Source organism: Bos grunniens, chromosome 11 (genome assembly GCF_055505025.1).
Source record: "Bos grunniens cultivar Pamir isolate PY7600 chromosome 11, Bosgru_T2T1.0, whole genome shotgun sequence".
NCBI classification, from domain to species: domain Eukaryota; kingdom Metazoa; phylum Chordata; class Mammalia; order Artiodactyla; family Bovidae; genus Bos; species Bos grunniens.
The window spans coordinates 11773103-11790710 of NC_141175.1; the positions used below are offsets into that span (position 1 = coordinate 11773103).

At 37.9% G+C, this 17608-nt stretch overlaps 1 protein-coding gene across 7 annotated transcripts in view; it reads left to right on the plus strand.

Annotated features, from left to right (window-relative positions):
• The window catches only part of SCAI (suppressor of cancer cell invasion), a 121229-nt gene that overhangs the window by 15763 nt on the left and 87858 nt on the right, over window positions 1-17608 (plus strand). The gene's annotated exons all lie outside the window — the stretch shown is intronic.

Sequence of the window (17608 nt, forward strand, 5' to 3'; positions counted from 1 at the left end):
CCAATGCAGGGGCCGTGGGTTCAATCCCTAGTCATTGAACTAAGATCCTGCATGCCACACGGCATGGCCAAGAAAGAAAAAAAGATGGAGCTTAATTCTCCCCTGGAGTGTGGGGTGAACTTGGTGACTCACTTCTAGGGAATAGAATACAGAAATGATGAGGTGTCCTTTCCCAGATCAGGTTATAAGGAGTCTTTATCTTCATTCTTGGGTGTTCTCTCCTTTTTCCTTCCTTCCTTCCTCCTCCTCTTGCTCTTGGCTCACTCCCTCCGGTGGACGCTGGCTGCCATATTGAGAGGGAGCTACTTGCCATGTTGTGGAGACACTCGGGCAGCCTATGGGGAAGGCCACATGTTAAGGAAGCAAGGCCTGCCAGCAACCACATGAGTGAGCTTGGAAGGGGATCCTATATTAGTTGAGCCTTGAGATGACTACAGCCCTCGCCAACAGCTTGACTTATTATCCTGGTGTCACAAGGGCTGAATTACATGAGTCCATGATTTTTTTTTTTTTTTAAAGAGTCTCTTCCAGCACTGGCTCTATTGTACCCCAAAGGGCCTTAGTCTCTCTCTCGAGCTTTTTCTTCTTCTGGATAGGTCTCTGATGTGGAGTGGGGTGGGGCATGTGTGTGTTTTGGAAGCAGCTGTTTTTTGATTAAAGGCATTGAAGGATAGTTTACTTTCAGGCAGTCCAGCCAATTGTGCATTGTCGTCTTCAGAGCCTTTGCTCTCTCCCTGGACTTTGGTCCCACAGATTGAGAGGTAGTCCCCTGCTCACATTCACTGTTATTAAGGGAAGAGCAAAAGGTAGTTGTCCAGTGAAAGTGTATGTGTTAGTCACTCAGTCGTGTCTGACTCCTTGCGACCTCATGGGCTGCAGCCTGCCAAGCTCCTCTGTCCATGGAATTCTCCAGGCAAGAATGCTGGAGTGGGTTGCCATTTCCTTCTCCAAGTTGCCCAGTGAAGGGGTCAGTTTTCCTCTGCCTGGTACCTGTCACTGGATTTTGAACTCTATTTCAGCTCTTTCTTAGTTGTCTGGGAAGAGCAGGCAAATCAATGTCAAGTAAGCTGTGATGGTGGCTGATTTTATGTGTCAACTTGACTTGCCTACAGGGTGCCCAGATAGTTGGTCAAGCATTATTCCTGGAGTGTTGGGTTGTCTTTGGGTGAGATTAACTTTTGAACCATAGTCTTAAGTGGTACAGACTGCCCTCCTCAGTATGGGTGGGGCCTTATCCAGTCGACTGAAGACCTGAAACCAAAAGGCTGAGTAAGAAGGAACTCCTCCTGTCTGACTGCTTGAGTTGGGCCCTCAATCTTTTCCTGCCTTTGGATGCGAGCTGGAACCTTGCTCTTCTTGGATCTCGAGCCCGCTGGCTCCCAGACTGGAATTTAAACCATCAGCCCTCCCGTTTCTCAGGCCTTCAGAGTGGAATCATGCCATCAGCTTTCCCAGATCTCCAGCTTATTGACTGAGGATCTTGGAACTTAGTCTCCCTAATTGTGTGAGCCAATTCCTTATTATCTGCACACACTCACACCCCTTCTTGTTTCTCTTTCTCAGGAGAACCCGGGCTAATACACAAACCTAGTCTTTTTTATGTCCTTCTTACCCGGTTTTCCGTAATGCACCTTAAGCTGTCATAGCTTCTGCGTTACTAGCTGTGGGTTCTCTTCATGGATGCAGTCTGCCATGAAATGGTCATCTTCACCACGACTAAGCTTGTGTTTTCATGAACATGGCTGCTGCTTTGGAAGCATTTCACTCTCAGGCTAGGCACCATTCTTTATATTCTCGTTTTACAGTTGGGTTTCTTTCGGTCAAGTTCCCTCCATGTATCCCATGGGCCTTGAAAGCATATGTGCCTGTTGGCAGTATCCTGAGAGTTCTTCCTGGATGGGTGGCCCATGTTGAAAGTGCTCACACATGGTTTCCCAAAAGCTTGCAAAGTGGCTGTCAGAACTCTTAAACTATTGTGATCATTTCCAAACTGTAGAGTTATTACATATAGATTTTTAGAGAACAGCTGTCAAAACTAAAGATTTTAGATTTAGCATTGTTGCCATTAGCCTGTCTTGTTAATTGATATCAAGCCATTTACCTATTAGAGTAACTTCTGGCTGGTGATAATAAAAGTGTCATCCACAAGTAAGAGGATTCTTGCTTTTTTGTAAAATAGGAACATGCATCTGTATTGTCCTAAGCCAGTTTTGTTTTTACTTTTTTTTTTGCCTGCGCTGGGTCTTCATTGTGGCTCGTGGGGGCTTCTCTCGCTGTGCTGCTGGTTTAGTTGCCCTGCTGCATGTGGGATCTGCATGTTCCCAGCCACAGATAAAACCCACTTCCCCTGCATTGGAAGGCGGATGCCTAACCACTGGGCTACAAAGGAAGTCCTTCCCAAACCACTTTTAAATCTTCAAGATATAAGTTAAAAAGAAGGGAAATGCTTTTAATAATTTATAAAAGAATCCTAGAATTTGTATTGTAAGAGATTAGTTATTGAGTCCAACCATAAGCACAGCAGGAGAAATCCTACCATAACATACCTGAAAAGAAAGTCCTGAAAAATGCCTCAGTCTCTTCAAATATGGTTTACTTGGTGTTTACCAACACCGGACATGTATTCAGTGTTTTCTGAGATTTTCACCCGAATCACCTGAATGTCTCATGTACGTGGTCTTGCATATTCATGCCCTTGTAACAAGACCAGTTCCATTCAGTAGCGGTGTTAGTGAACTTGTGGTACTTCTGCCATTATTGATTTTTCTCAATAACCAGATAAAAAAATCACAACCATTTTCATATGGATGGCCACAGAAGCTTTACTTTTAAAAAAGAGTTCTTACACTTGAAAATGTTCGAAACCACTGAATTAAGTATCTCTGGAGCTATTTCTAGCTCTAGTTTGTGGAGAAAGGACTGTGGTTCTGGGATGGAGTCTTTGTATAAATGTGTTCAAAGAGTATATACTGTAGCATTCTGGTGAAATCCCCAGATCTTTGCCTGGTTTCTACCCACCCCTTTTCATTTTTTTTTCCTTGCCTACCTCAGGGATTTATCTCCTCCCCACCCCACCCCCAACTATTATGTAATGTATTATTTTCTCTGCCCACAAACCCTCCTTGAAACAGGATGCAGGTACCTCAGCTTTTCCCTTACCCTGTTACTCGGAACGTATCTGATGCATTTTCATTTTTACAGATGTTTTACTCTCAGTGACAGTAGGGAGTGGATTGAATGCACAAAAACTTATGAATTTTTGAATTAGAGTTTTACTAAAATGACGAGATTCCCCTAATCTTCACTGTAAGGTACATGAGAAAAGCTCAGTTTTCTGGTAATTGCTAGAATTAAAGCAGTGGACTAAGTGATGTCAAAGTGTGTTCCAACTCACGTATGTTTAACTTTCAATTGCTCAGTTTCCTTATTTTATCTTTTTTTTTTTTTTAATTCTTAGAAGTAGCTACGCATCTTTTCTTCTCTTTTTCTATATCATTTGGCCCTGAAGATGGTCACTCGCAGGCCACTGAATTCATTTCATCACAGAGGAGAAGCTCAAGGTTATTTTCAATTTCTTAGCCATTGCTTTTTGCAGGAAAAGTCTACTTAATAAAAACCAATAACCACCAACAAAAAGTCCACTTGAGTATATTCTGAACATAACCATTCCGTTGGCGTGGTAGACAGTGTTTCCCAAAGATGTCTGTAGGCACGTCCTTCATCCCACATGCTCTTACGATGTGACCTTGACCTGCCTCCCACCCAGTGATGAGGTCCATGTCCCCGTCTCCTAACCAGCACAGGCCTTTGCAACTGTCTCCACCAACAGAGCGTGGCTCCAGCAACACTATGTGATTTCCGGAGCAAGGTTATAGAAATGCCATGTACCTCCACCTTCCTCTCTCGGGATAGGGGCTTAGAACCTGGCTTCCAGCCCCAGTGAGTGGCTGAAGCTCCTGGCCCTCAGCCCCAGCTGAGCTCCCAGCTGCCATCAGCATCAGTCCTAAAAGCGGGTTGTAATCCTCCAGATCCCCATCCCAGTGCCCCAGTGAGCGCCCACAGAGAGCAGAGAAGAGCTGTCTCTGCCAAGCCCGACCCAAGTTGCCAACTCACAACCACAATGAAGGATTGTTTTAAGGCACTAGATTGTATAACAGAAGATAACTGGCATTCTGTTTTGCCAGAGATTGGAGTAGAGACCATACTATATATTAATATATATTATTTATATATATTATAATTTATATATAAACATGTATTATATAGTATATATATTATTAATTTATATATATTAATTTTATATAACTATATAAATTGTATATATTTTAAGAGTAAGAGTAATTTTAAGAGTAAGATACATTTCTACCTTCAGGAGCACTGTCAGTATCAGAAGAAAAACAGATTCTTTATCTTCTTTCTTTATAGACTTTTATCTCATTGACTTTCATTTTATATGTTTATTGTATTTTGGTTTTTAAAAAATTAGTAAGTAGTACAAAACAGCAAAACTGAATAATCTCCCTGCCCAGATAATTCCATTCTTGTGTCCTTGTAGTTCAGAAGGTTATGGCATGTTAATAATGTACAGTGACTTTGAAATGACTCTGGTCAGATGTGTTACCTTGGAAAGCAACATCCTCTTTGTGAGTCAGTTTCTTTATCTATAAAATGGTTTCTACTTCATAGGGTTGTCGAGAGACTTCAGTGATTTATACACATGCAGTGAGAGTGCCTGTCATAGAATACTGGCTGTTCATTACTATGCCCATCACTACTGCTGTTATTGGCCTTACTATTTTTAGACTAGGGAGGGGAAGGATAACCAGCAGAAAGATTTCAGTCTGAAATGATGAAGTGAATACTCCAGAGAAGTTAGGGACAGAGGGATGTTGGGAAGCCTGAAGGGACTTGGGAATTATTTAAAATGTTTTAGATTTTTCAAGGCTTAAAGGTTTACCTGAAAGGTGAAGAGCAGAATGACCTTTGGGAAAATTGATGAGAGACAGTGGTAGAGAAATTTCAAAAATGGTGAGGGACTGATGCTGGTTTTTGGGCTTCTTGATAATGACTGGCATTTAGGGATTAGGCAGTGATGTCTCAAATATATTACCTGTAGTCATTAGTTTATTTTTTATCAAGCCCTTTCAGTTCATTGATGGATACTTTGCATGCAATAAAATGTATAGATGGAAAGTGTTCAGTTCACTATGTGTTTTTATCAATTCTTAATTGTTTAGTGTTTCGGTTGATTACAGAGTAGAGTAAATGAACTAAATGGAGGAAGGAGACCTAGGGAGGATAGCTTAATCCCTAGGGTTCCGGTGCTTATTAGCAGATCAAGTTTATATTTTTTCTTCATTAGAAGACAGATGTTATCATTCCCATTTATAAATAGAGAAATTGAGGCTCATGAAAATAAAGTGATTTACCCAAAGTATCATAGCTAGAAAGTGGCACAGTTAAGGGAGAATAGTTTTTGTCTGACTCTATAAATCTTTTTTGCTATTACAGACTGAAACAGTGACATTGGAATTTGTTTTTTTAAAACTTTGCTGGAGGTAATTTCCTATGAGGGTTTATTAAAGTCCCATAAGAAAGTGAAAACAGTTCTTGATGTGGATGTCTTTTGGATTCAGATGTTTCAGACTTCCTTAAAGCTTCTAAAACTGCTATTTTCTATTTTGCCAATTTTTATAATTGATATAGTGTAGTTTTAGCAAGTGTTCCTCTCCAGTGGTTCAGGTAATTAGATTAAAGTAGTTGTGGGCAACTTAGTGCATTTTTGCTTTCAAGTATCAGAGAAAGTACAGACCATTAAGAACTAAAAGAATTCTGTTCCTGGACAGTTCATGCTATTGCAGGACTTGTAGATACAAGATTTAAAAGCAGAGGTTTTTAAGTGATGTTCATTCTACTGGATAACAGCCAAAAGCCTCATGCTTGAGACTGGATGATGGACAAGTAATTTGCCATGTTACCGGGTGAGGAACATCTTTAGGTACAAAAGTGTAGTCTCTAAGTCAGTCAGCCTAAAGTTCCTGAATGGCCCAGCTTTTTCTTTCTTCCCTCATATTTTATTTAGATCTCTTTATTCTTTGTAGCATGTTCAGTTTTTTTGTTGTTCTATTTGAAATTGACATCAGATAAAGAAATATATACAGTACGTGAAAGAGTAAATGAGAATTCAGCCATTTTCTTAAAAACTTTGCTTCTTTATTTTATGAAAAATACTAGCACAGAAAATGAGACAGTTAAGACAGATTTCATGTGCAGAAAATCATTTGTTCAATAGATACTCTCAAAGTATTTAGATATGTCAGGCTTTTTTTCTTATTTTTTTTTACATCTGAGAACTTTTAATGGGTAACTAACTTACTTGACATTCTCAAGAATCCTGAAAATGGAGAATGGTTTTAATATATCGTCGATGGTTTCATCTCTTAGTTTCTTACAAACTGGTGCAAATCTAAGAGTTTTTATTTGTGATAAAAATTTTAAACATCTGTGAGATAATAATAGAAAATATCTATTGGTCTCTGCCCTCAGTTCCTGACATGGAACCCCTGAAACCTTCATAATTTCCTGAATGATGAGTGTCTTTGTTCTGATGAAGTGACTGGTTGGGCTCCTGGATGAGGGCTGGTGACCAGAAAGAACAGGCCATGATTAGAAGCTTGGTGTTTTCAGCCCTGCCTCCCATTCCTTTGAGAGGGGAGTAGGGCTGAAAATGGAGTTAATGATCAGTCATGCCTGCATGATGAAGCCTTCATGAAATCCCGAGTATGGGGTTCAGAGAGTTTCTAGGCTGGTGAGCACAGGGAAGTGCGGGAGAGTGGCGTGGAAGCCACTGGACAGGGCCTGGAGCTCCATACCCCTTTGCATACCTGTGCATCTCTTGCATCTGGCCTGAGTTGTATCTTTTTACAGTAAACTTGATCCAGTAAGTAAAATGTTTCTCTGAGTCCTATGAGCCACGCTTAACAAATAAATCAAACCCAAGGAGAGGGGTCATTGGAACCCCTAGTCTGTAGCTGGTTGGTCAGAAGCACGGGGGGTGACTTGTGCAGTCTCTTGGGATTGAGCCCTTCACCTCTGCAATCTGATGCTTGCTCCAGGTAGACAGTGTCAGAATTGAGTGTAATTCCTGCAGGTGACAGGGAATTGCTTGGTGGTGTGGGGGCAAACTTCCACACAATTGGTGACCAGAAATGAAGTTTTTGTGTGAACAGTAAAGGAGATTCATAGGAAAGAAATAGTAGGGAAGAACTGGATTTTTCCCTACATAGAAAGGAAGAAGATATTTTTTTTTCTTTTTAACATCCCAGGTGAAATCCAGTGAGTATTTCCTACTACCATTTACTCTTTCTATGTTCTTACAATTTAAAAAAGTGTGTACGTGTTGGCAGGGGATACACATTCATTCATTCCGCATTTTATGTTCTCTCTTCCTCCTTGGCTATCATATAATAGAATATTAGCTCTGTGAGGGCAAGAATAAAATAAAGAGCACTCAAAATATCCAGAACATAGTAGGTGTTCAAGAAATATTTTGTTTACTAAATAATGTTTAAGTATTTTAAAATGAAATCTAATATGCATACAAAAAGTATATATGACATATGTGTACTTTAAAAAAGAATAATAAATTAAAAACCTTTGTTTCCACTGACTGACTTTAAAAATAGTTCATTGTCAATATTCTTGAAAGTTCCTCCTATGCCTCTCTTTTGTGGCATTCACTTGCTTCCTTTCCCAATCACTGCTTTAAAATGGTTTTTATTCTCTTGAATTTTCTTCATGGTTTTACATATATGGATGTAAACTTGCCAACAAAGGTCCATATAGTCAAAGCTATGGTTTTTGCATTAGTCATGTATGGGTGTGAGAGTTGGGCCATAAAGAAGGCTGAGCACTGAAGAATTGATGCTTTCAAATTGTAGTGCTGGAGAATCCCTCTTGAGAATCCCTTGGACTGCACAGAGATCAAACCAGTCAATCCTAAAGGAAATCAACCCGGAATATTCATTGGAAGGACTGTTGCCAAAGCTCCAATACTTTGGCCACCTGATGCAAAGAGCTCACTCATTCCTGATCCTTGGAAAGATTGAAGGCAAAAGAAGTGGGCAGCAGAGGATGAGACGGTTAGATAGCCTCACCGACTCAATGCACATGAATTTGAGTAAATTCTGGGAAATAGTGGAAGACGGGAGCCTGACATGCTGCAGTCCATGGGGTCACAAAAAGTTGGATACAACTTAACAGTGAACAGCAACAATGTACTTGTAAATATTCTGCTAAGTTTTAGGTTTGTTAAACTTTATATATATATATATATATATATATATGATGATAGTGTTCAGTCGCTCAGTTGTGTCCGACTCTTTGCGACCTCTATATATGTGTATATATATATGTATATATGAATATATGAAATCATACTGCTTGTTTTCTTGTCAGTTTGCTTCATTCATTCAGAATTAGGAGCTTGAGATTCTTTCATATTGACACACATAGATGGATAACCTTATGTAGAACTCAACTACATGTCTGTGCCACAATTATCCATTCTCTGATCTACGAGTAACTGAACTGCTTCTAAGTTAATGAACTTAGATGTACATATGAAAGCAATTCTTTAGGGTAAATATCTAAAGACTTCCTGAGTCACTGGGTTTTGTCAACTCAGCATTGACGTCGTTTTCCTGAGTGGTTATACCAGTTTATACTTCTGTGAGAGTTCCAGTTTCTCTACTTTGTTGCCAGCACTTGGTGTTTTAAAATTTTAACTGTTGTGGTAGGTGTATAATAATATTCCTGTGTGTGTGTGTGTTTTAAGAAAACATTTGTTGTTTCATTCTTAACCACAATTACTTCTTGGGCATCTCACTGCTTCTCCAACCTTGGGGTCATACTGGACACCATCACTTCATTTCCTCTACCACATGATTTTCATGTGGTATTTATTTTTTTGTAACAAGCAACCTCTGAAAAAACCAGCTTCAGCAACCTGGATGTCCATTGGCAGACAAATGGATAAGAAAGCTGTGGTACATATACACAATGGAATATTACTCAGTTATTAAAAAGAATGCATTTGAATCAGTTCTAATGAGGTGGATGAAACTGGAGCCTATTATGCAGAGTGAAGTAAGTCAGAAAGAAGAACACCAATACAATATATTAATGCATATATATGAAATTTAGAAAGATGGTAACGATGATCCTATATATGAGATAGCAAAAGAGACACAGATGTAAAGAACAGATTCTTGGACTCTGTGGGAGAAGGCGAGGGTGGGATGATTTAAGAGACTAGCATTGAAACATGTATACTATCATGTGAAACAAATAGCCAGTCCAGGTTTGATGCATGAGACAGGGTGCTCAGGGCTGGTGCACTGGGACGACCCTGAGGGATGAAATGGGGAGGGAGGTAGGAAGTGGGGGTTCAGGATGGGAGACACATGTACACCCATGGCTGATTCATGTCAATGTATGGCAGAAACCACTACAGTATTGTAATTAGCCTCCAATTAAATAAATTAATTTTTAAAAAACAAAACAGCTTCATAAAGAAAGGGCATTATGGAAAGGAACCTAAAGCGATACAGTGTTAACACTGAGCTGCTGAACCCTGAGCTTGTAGTTTGTGGAGTATCCGACAGATGTCACTGTGTTTCCCTTGAAAGTTTAAAATAGCCCATGGCATCCTTGTGTGTTTTCTGTGGTGCCCTGAGGTGTGTGAGTGCACAGTTTGAGAACCATGGCCTTGGAATATTAATCATGGTTATCTTTAGGGAGTAGGAGTTTTGCTTACTTTTTTTACTTTCTGGGTTTTCTGTACCTCTTTTATAATGAGCACATAGCACTTAAGAGACATCAGGAAAGACATTATATGTGCACTGTTTGTAAAATAAATTATTAACCAAAGTCTATACTTTTTTTTCCTCTTAGTTTTTACCTAATGCCCTTTTTCTGTTCCACATAGGATACCACATTAGTCATCATGTTTCCTCAGGCATCTTGACAGGGACAGTTTTCAGGTCATTCCTATTTTTGATGACCTTGACAGTTTTGAAGCATATCAGTCAAGTACTTTTTTCAGCTTTCAATTGGGGAAAACCACAGGGGTAAAATGCCATTCTTATCATATCATATTGAGGGTTCATGCTATCCATGGTCCCGGCTATCCACATAACATCACTGTTAATGGTAATTTTGACATCTGGCTGAGAATCAGAGTTCTCCATTGTAAAATTATTCCTTTATTCCCCCCTTTAATACTGTATTCTCTGGTAGGAAGTCACTACCTGCAGTCCACACTCAAAGAATGGGTGTCATACCTCACTTCCTTGAAGGCAAAGTACATAAATTATGTTAAATTCTTCTTTGTGGGAGATTTGTCTGTTCTCCCAGTTATCTATTTATTACTTATCTGTTTATGTATTCAACTATTTATATAATTGAACTCATGAATTTTTTTTTTTATACTTCGGGTTATAATCCATTACTGTTTTATTTTTTTGTTGTTGCTGAATAGTTCCAGCTTGGCAATTGAGAGCTCTTCAGTTGGCTGCTGTATCCTTTTGACATACTCTTGCCATTGTGGGTTTATTAATAAAATGAAATAAAATTTTTTAGATCACTTTCTTACTGTCTAGCAGTACAAGATGCTCCAGGCTCATCCTGTGTATTTCTTGGCTCAGTTGTAGAATCAGACATTTCTCCAAGGAGCCTTGTTTCCTTTTATTAGAGGATGGTATTTGCTACTGGGGTACATATAGTATTAATTAATTTGCATTCCTCTTATGATTGATGAGGTCAAGTACCTTTATATATGTTTATTGGTTGTTTGTGTATCCTATTTGTTATGTAACAAGCCTGTTCAAGACTTTTGTCCAACTGCAGAGTTGAGTTGTTGTAGCAGAGTGTATGACTCACATACCTAAAATATTTACTATCAAGCCCTTTATAGGACAAGTTGCATACCTTTAGAGTTATGAAAACTATTTTGCTGTCAGTTCTGGGTTGGTTTTGATTGGTTGATTTTTCTCATCAACCAATGATGATTTTCCTGCATCTTTGGGAATGCCTGATAATCTTTGACTGGTGCCATACATTGTGGAGGGTTTGAAATTCTGTTCTGTTGCTTTTTTCTTTTTTTCCTTAAAAATTTCTGAAGATTTTTCCCAGAGATGCAGTTAAATTATTTGGAATTATCTTGACCCATTTGGGTCTTGGTTTTAGGCTTTGTTGAGTGGGACCAAGACAGCATTTAGGGCTATTGTCACTATGGCTTATCATTCTCTACTTCTGTGGCAAGACCCTTATGAATACTCCACCTGGGAATTAGAAGGTTTTCCAAGTCTTGCTGGTGGGAACAGACACCATTGTTGGCCCTGTGTAAGCTCCAGGCATTGTTCCTTCTAATGCTCTCTGATGACTCTTTCCTCTCTCTTTGGTGGTTTTCTCCCATTCTTGGGCTGATGTGTGTTCAGTGGAATACTGGAGAGGAACTCCCGGAAGATCTCCAGCACTGTCTCCCCTGGGCGATATGCTGCCCTGTAAACTCTAGCTCCTTTGGTCTCCCTGGACTCTCAGGTCTGTCTTTTCCCCTGATGTTATCCCTTGGGCTCTGCCTGGGTTCCCCTTCCCTGCACCACACCCTGGAAATGCTCTCAAGGCAGTGATTTGGGGGCAAGTATAGGACTCACTTTTTTTGTCCTCAGAAGTCACTGGTATTTTTTTTTGTTATTGTTGTTGCTTAATGCACAGTGTCTTGAAAAACCATTATTTATCTATTTTGTCTGCTTTCTTTTGACTGTTTAATGTAGGAGGGTAAATCTGGTCCCTGTTACTACATCTTGGCCAGTATTTGAAATCTTTTTTTAAATCCTCAGTGGGTGTTTAATTTTGTCAAATTCTTTTTCTGTGTCTGATTTTTTTCTCTCTTTTTTTCCCCTGTTAATGTGTGTTGAATTACATTGATTTTTTCCCCCCAATGTTAAATCAACTTCACATTTCTGGAATAAACTCCTCTTCCTCATGATATGTAATCCTTTTTAATATATTTCTGTGTTCAATTTACCAATATATTTTTAGGACTTTTGCATCTGTGTCTATGTTCCTATACTACCCTTCCTTAAACATCAGGGCTATCCTGGTTTATGAAATGGGTAGGGAAACATTCCTTCTTTTTCTGTAGAAAACTTTGCTTACTATTGGTGCTTTTTCTTCCATATATGGTTAGACAAATTCTCTGGTGAAACAATGTGGTGATTTTATTTGGGAAACTGTTTAATTACAAATCTGTGTTTTTAATAGATATAGGACTGTTGAGATTTTATATCTTTTTAATTGAGATTTAAAATTTTTATTTCAGTTTTGGTCAGCTGTTTTTCTAGGAGAACAAATGAGCCTTTCAAGGTCATACATCTAAAAATGAATAACCCTTGCAATCATGTGCTTTTTCAAACTATGTCATATCATCTTAATATATACTTGTAAATTTGGATACTTTTTTTATCCTCTCCAGTAGATAGTAAACTAGCAAGCTGATTCTATCTCTGGTAAAACTCAGTGTCATCTGAAGCTTTGGACCAAATAAATATTTGAATTAAATTAAAGTGTGTGTGTGTGTGTGTGTGTGCACTAAGTCTCTTTAGTCATGTCTGACTCTTTGAGATCCTATGGACTGTAGCCCTCCAGGCTCCTCTGTCCGTGGGACTCTCCAGGAAATAATACTGGAGTGGGTTGCCATGCCCTTTTTCAGGGGATCTTCCTGACCCAAGGACCAAATCCATGTCTCTTACATCTCCTGCCTTGGCAGGCAGGTTATTGCTAATGCCACCTGGGAAGCCCAAGTTAAAGCATACTTGGGGTTATTGGATTTTAAGTGGTTGTTTCAGTACTTCATTTGTGCTCTGTCAGTCTGTGAAATACACATTTTACCTCTTTTTCTGTGGGTAATGTTGTTTATAGAGTATATATTGAATAAAAAGATAGGTATAATGAATTGAAAGTATAGTTTTTAAATTTTGGAAGTACTGTTTATATTATTTTAGTTATTTAACTCTAGTTCAGAATATGATTTACCAGAACCATTTTTTATTTCTGTTCAAGAGAGATTGTAACTTGAATTCTATTATCAGGAAGATTTAGTGACTATCTGACATTTCAATACCTTAAAATGTGTCCATCTTTTTATAGTACATCTAGTTTAAGATTCACCTGTTAGGGAAGAATATGAGTTTGAAGTGGAGAGGGTTCAGTTGAAGGTCTGTTTCTATGAAGAATGTAGTCTGTTGCCAAAAGAAATATTACCTAACAGCAGTTTACATGCGCCAAGAGAGGCCAGAAGAGTATTGTAGTAGAAATTGTGCAGGAGAGCTGTCAGACTAGATCCCTGAGGATGTCAGGCTGGAAATAAAGCTTATCATGCTAAAAAAGATTTCACTGGATGGCTAGGCCATTGGAAATGAATCTTCCAATTCTTGTATTTTTCGTTGTCTTCTACGTTGAATAGACAACCAGATTTACTTACACTTAAGTAATTTAAACTGTTTAAAAATTTTAAATCAAGGTTTTCTAAGATCATATTGAATAAATATTATCTTATTTATATCTTTTTCCAATGAGTTATTTAATTTTTGGAGATTAAGATTTGGAAATGCATTAAGAGAGGGGTTTTAAGTTCCTGGGGATAAAATAGAGTAAGTAGTTGAAGCAGCTTTCTTTTCTGTGCCAAAAATGGAAATACGGAAAACATAAATAGGCACTTATACCAAAGTATTTATCTGTGGTTCGACTTCTAAAATACAACATTTCCTATTTCCACTGTACACATTCAGATATACTACTATACAGAATGATTGAGCCTAAAAGACTTTGAAGGAACATCTGTTGGGATTGCTTTATTTTGTGGGAGGAGAAACAAGGCAGGTCTGTTGAGATCCACGTAGTTCACCCAGTGTCATGAAGGGAACAGAGCAGTTTTAGCACTTGGGGAAATAGAACTTTTCCTTAATTACTGATGTGTTAGTGAGTTATTTGAAATTTTATATGTGAGGTGATGGCTTGGTTTTCTCACCACCAGATGGCTTCTCAAAGTTGGTGTGTTGCTTTTAGTCACTGCCAGCAAAAGTAAAACTGTCAAGCCACTTTGAAGGTCGTTATCATTTAGGAAATAGCAACAGTGTGGATACTTTAAATAAGAGTAGTTTTAAGTTCTTAGAATTGAGAGTAAGTTATTATGAAATTATTTAAGCTTTCTAGGCTGCTTCTCCCCCAGTGACACACTCTTCTCTCTTAAATTATGTGTGCGCCTTGAGGTTCACAGATAGATTTTAGCCTCAGGTTATATATGTATATACTAAAAGGAATATAGATGGTCCTGTAACTTCAGTTATATGCAGTCTTTGTGACTATTGTATGTTGAAATCTTCCTTACGGCAAGACTTAAAATCAGTCTGGTTCACTTCTGGGTCATAGAACATTGATATTAATAATTTAAGAAATATATTCAACTCATAACATCATTAAAGAAAATTTTGGAGAGACCCCCAAAAAAGTGTCACTTAATTTGAGAAAATTTTCTTTTTATAAAAAAGTTTTGTTTTAAACTCAGGTGGCAGGTGTATTATAGCCTGTACAGCAGAGCAGCTAGGATTCTAGTGATTGCATGAAATCAAATGGAAAAGAAGTAAAGTCCTGTATATGAAACTGAGTATGCTGAACACATACCTCTGAAAATGTGTTATGTAAGTAGCTGAACATGCTGATTTCTTTTGAAATTTGCTGAGAGTAAGTTTGAAATCAGAAAAAAAGAAGTCTTCCTGTAATTGGAGTTTCTGCATACTCTTCATGTATTTCTTAAAAACCTAAGTGTTCAAAACTTACTACAAAGCTACAGTAATCAAAGCAGTGTGGTCCTGGCATAAAGATAGGCATATAAATCAATGGAATAGAATTGAAAGCCCAGAAATGAAACCTGTACATCTCTGATTTCAGTAGGAGTGTGAGGAGAAATTGGAGTTGAAATGGTGTTATATCTATCAAGAAGACGTAGAAGTAAATCTTTGTGACTTTGGATTAGGCGGTGGTTTCTTAGATCTAACACCAGAAGTGCAAATGGCAAAAGAAAAATAGATAAATTAGTACTGTGTGAAAATTAAAAAAATTTTTTTTTGCTTCAAAGACACCTTCAAGAAACTGAGAAGACAACTCACAGAATGGGGGAATTATTTTGCAAAGCATACATCTGATAAGGAACATATCCAGAATATTAAAAAATTCTTACAACTAAGCAATAAAAAGACAAATAATCCAATTCACAAATGAACAAAGGATTTGAGTCATTTCTCCAAAGAAGACACGTATATGGCCAACAAGCACATGCAAAGATATTCAGCATCATTAATCGCTAGGAAAATTTGAATCAGAACGGTGAGATACCACTTCATACTACTACGATGGCTATAATAAAAAAGAAAGACAATTACAAGGGTTGGTGAAGATAGGAAGAAATTGTACCCACACTACAGGCCTGGTGGGATTGTAAAGGGATGTAGGTGCTTTGGCACAATTTGGCAGTTCCTCAAAAAGTTAAGAACATAGAGTTATCATGTGACCCAGCAACTCCACTTCTAGGTAAATACTCAAGAAAAATGAAAACTTATGTTCACACAAAGACTTGTACACAGATTTTCAAAGCAGCATGTTCATAGTAGTCAAAAAGTGGAAACAACTCGAGTGTTCATCAACAGATGAATAGTGAAATAAGATATGGTATTTCTATACAACGGAATATTACCCAGTCATAGAAAAGATGAAGTATTGACACATACTACAGTATTGATGAATCTTCAGAACATTATGTTAAAGAAGCCAGTCATTAAAGTCTACATTGGTGATTCCATTTATATAAAATGCCCTGTAGAGGCACATCATTAGAGAAAAAGTAAATTATGGTTGCCAGGGTTAGGAGTAAGGGAGAGTGAAGAGTGATGAGTAACAGGTGTGAGATTTCTTTAGGAGGTGTTGAAAATATTCTGGAATTAAGTAGTGATGGCTGATGTAGAATTTTTGTGAAAATTAAAAACCAATGAGTTGGGTAGTTTAAAGAGTTACGCTATATGGCATAGTGGATTATATCTCATGTAAGCTGTTATTAAAAATACCCTGAGTGTTATAAATAGCTTACTGTAATTACTAATCAGAGATTGCTCATGATAGAATGTGAATTGGAATCATAAAGCTGTTAACCACTTACCACTTCCAGATCAGGTGATGACTGAGAAGCAGCTGAGAAAAAAATTGCATGAGCCTCCAGCAGACCCCAAATAAAACTTGGCATTATAGAGTAGCTGCTGTCTGGTAAAACATAAGGTAGCATTTTTGTTGTTTAGTTTAGACTTTTGAGGGATAGGCAATTTTTATCTAAATTGAAGACAGTTCGGAGTTTGAAATACATATTTTGTGCTTGTAAGAGGTTTTTGGGTGGGTTAAAACAATGATGCCAGTGTTTTATGCGACAAGTTGAAACCTTGTATTTTTAATTCTTTTTGTTGTCAAATCATTCACTAAAACAAATGAGAGAAAGAACTGTTTTGGTCACAAATCCTACCTCATTAATGCCTAGGTAGAAATAGATGCTGTCTTCTGGGAAGCAACTTGAATTATTTTCAAAAAGATATCTGGTGATTTGCCTGATTGGATCAGGCCGCTATTTTTATCTTTGACATTTGCTATTTCTGATGAGTATTTGTTTTAAAATATGGTTGAGCAGTGACCTGAGTTTTTGGAATTATACCAACTCTGCTATTGTAATTTTATACAGACATTTCCTGAGCTTTATCAACTTTCATTTATTGCTAGTCTGTACTAGATTTTAATGATAGTGAAATTCAAAATTTATACTCGTGATTATCCACTTTGTTTCCTTTAATCATTAAAAAAAATGAACTTAGTTTTACAGTATGATTTGACCCATGGGGTTATGATATTTGAAGTAATGCCAAAACTCTCCTAACTTTGTGAAGATGCATGTCCAAATGGTTAATTTGGGAAAGTATTTGACTTCAGGGCCAATTAAACTTTTGTGTTGGCTCTAGTCAGTATCTTTGAGATAATTATCCTAAAGTGACTTTAACTTTCTTCTGTAATATGCAGAATTAGGAAATCTTTGGGGGGAATTGTGAAATGTTTGGATCCTCAAGCCTGGAGCCTCAAGATGTGTTGGCAAGGGTAAAACTGGAAGCCTTAAAAAGTTACTCAGTTAAGGTGCATTCATGACTGTGCTTCATTAAGATTTGGACTTAACTGTAATTAGTTACAGTCAGGTAATGGGTATACTGCCTGCTGGAAACTCCTTTGTCATTTTTCTTGTTACTCTGCCAGACGGGTTTTAACATAATAGGAAGACTATGATGTCAGTTCTTTTGTACTTTGGACTAGAATGATTTTGGTCCCTTGTCAACTTGACATCTAGCCAAAGCCCTTTTTAGTGACTGGCCTTAGTTTTTGATTATAGATTTTTGTGTGCCTTTCTACTTGTTCTAATATCCTGTTAGGATGCATATTGCCAATTGTATGTGAAGGTGTAGCTATA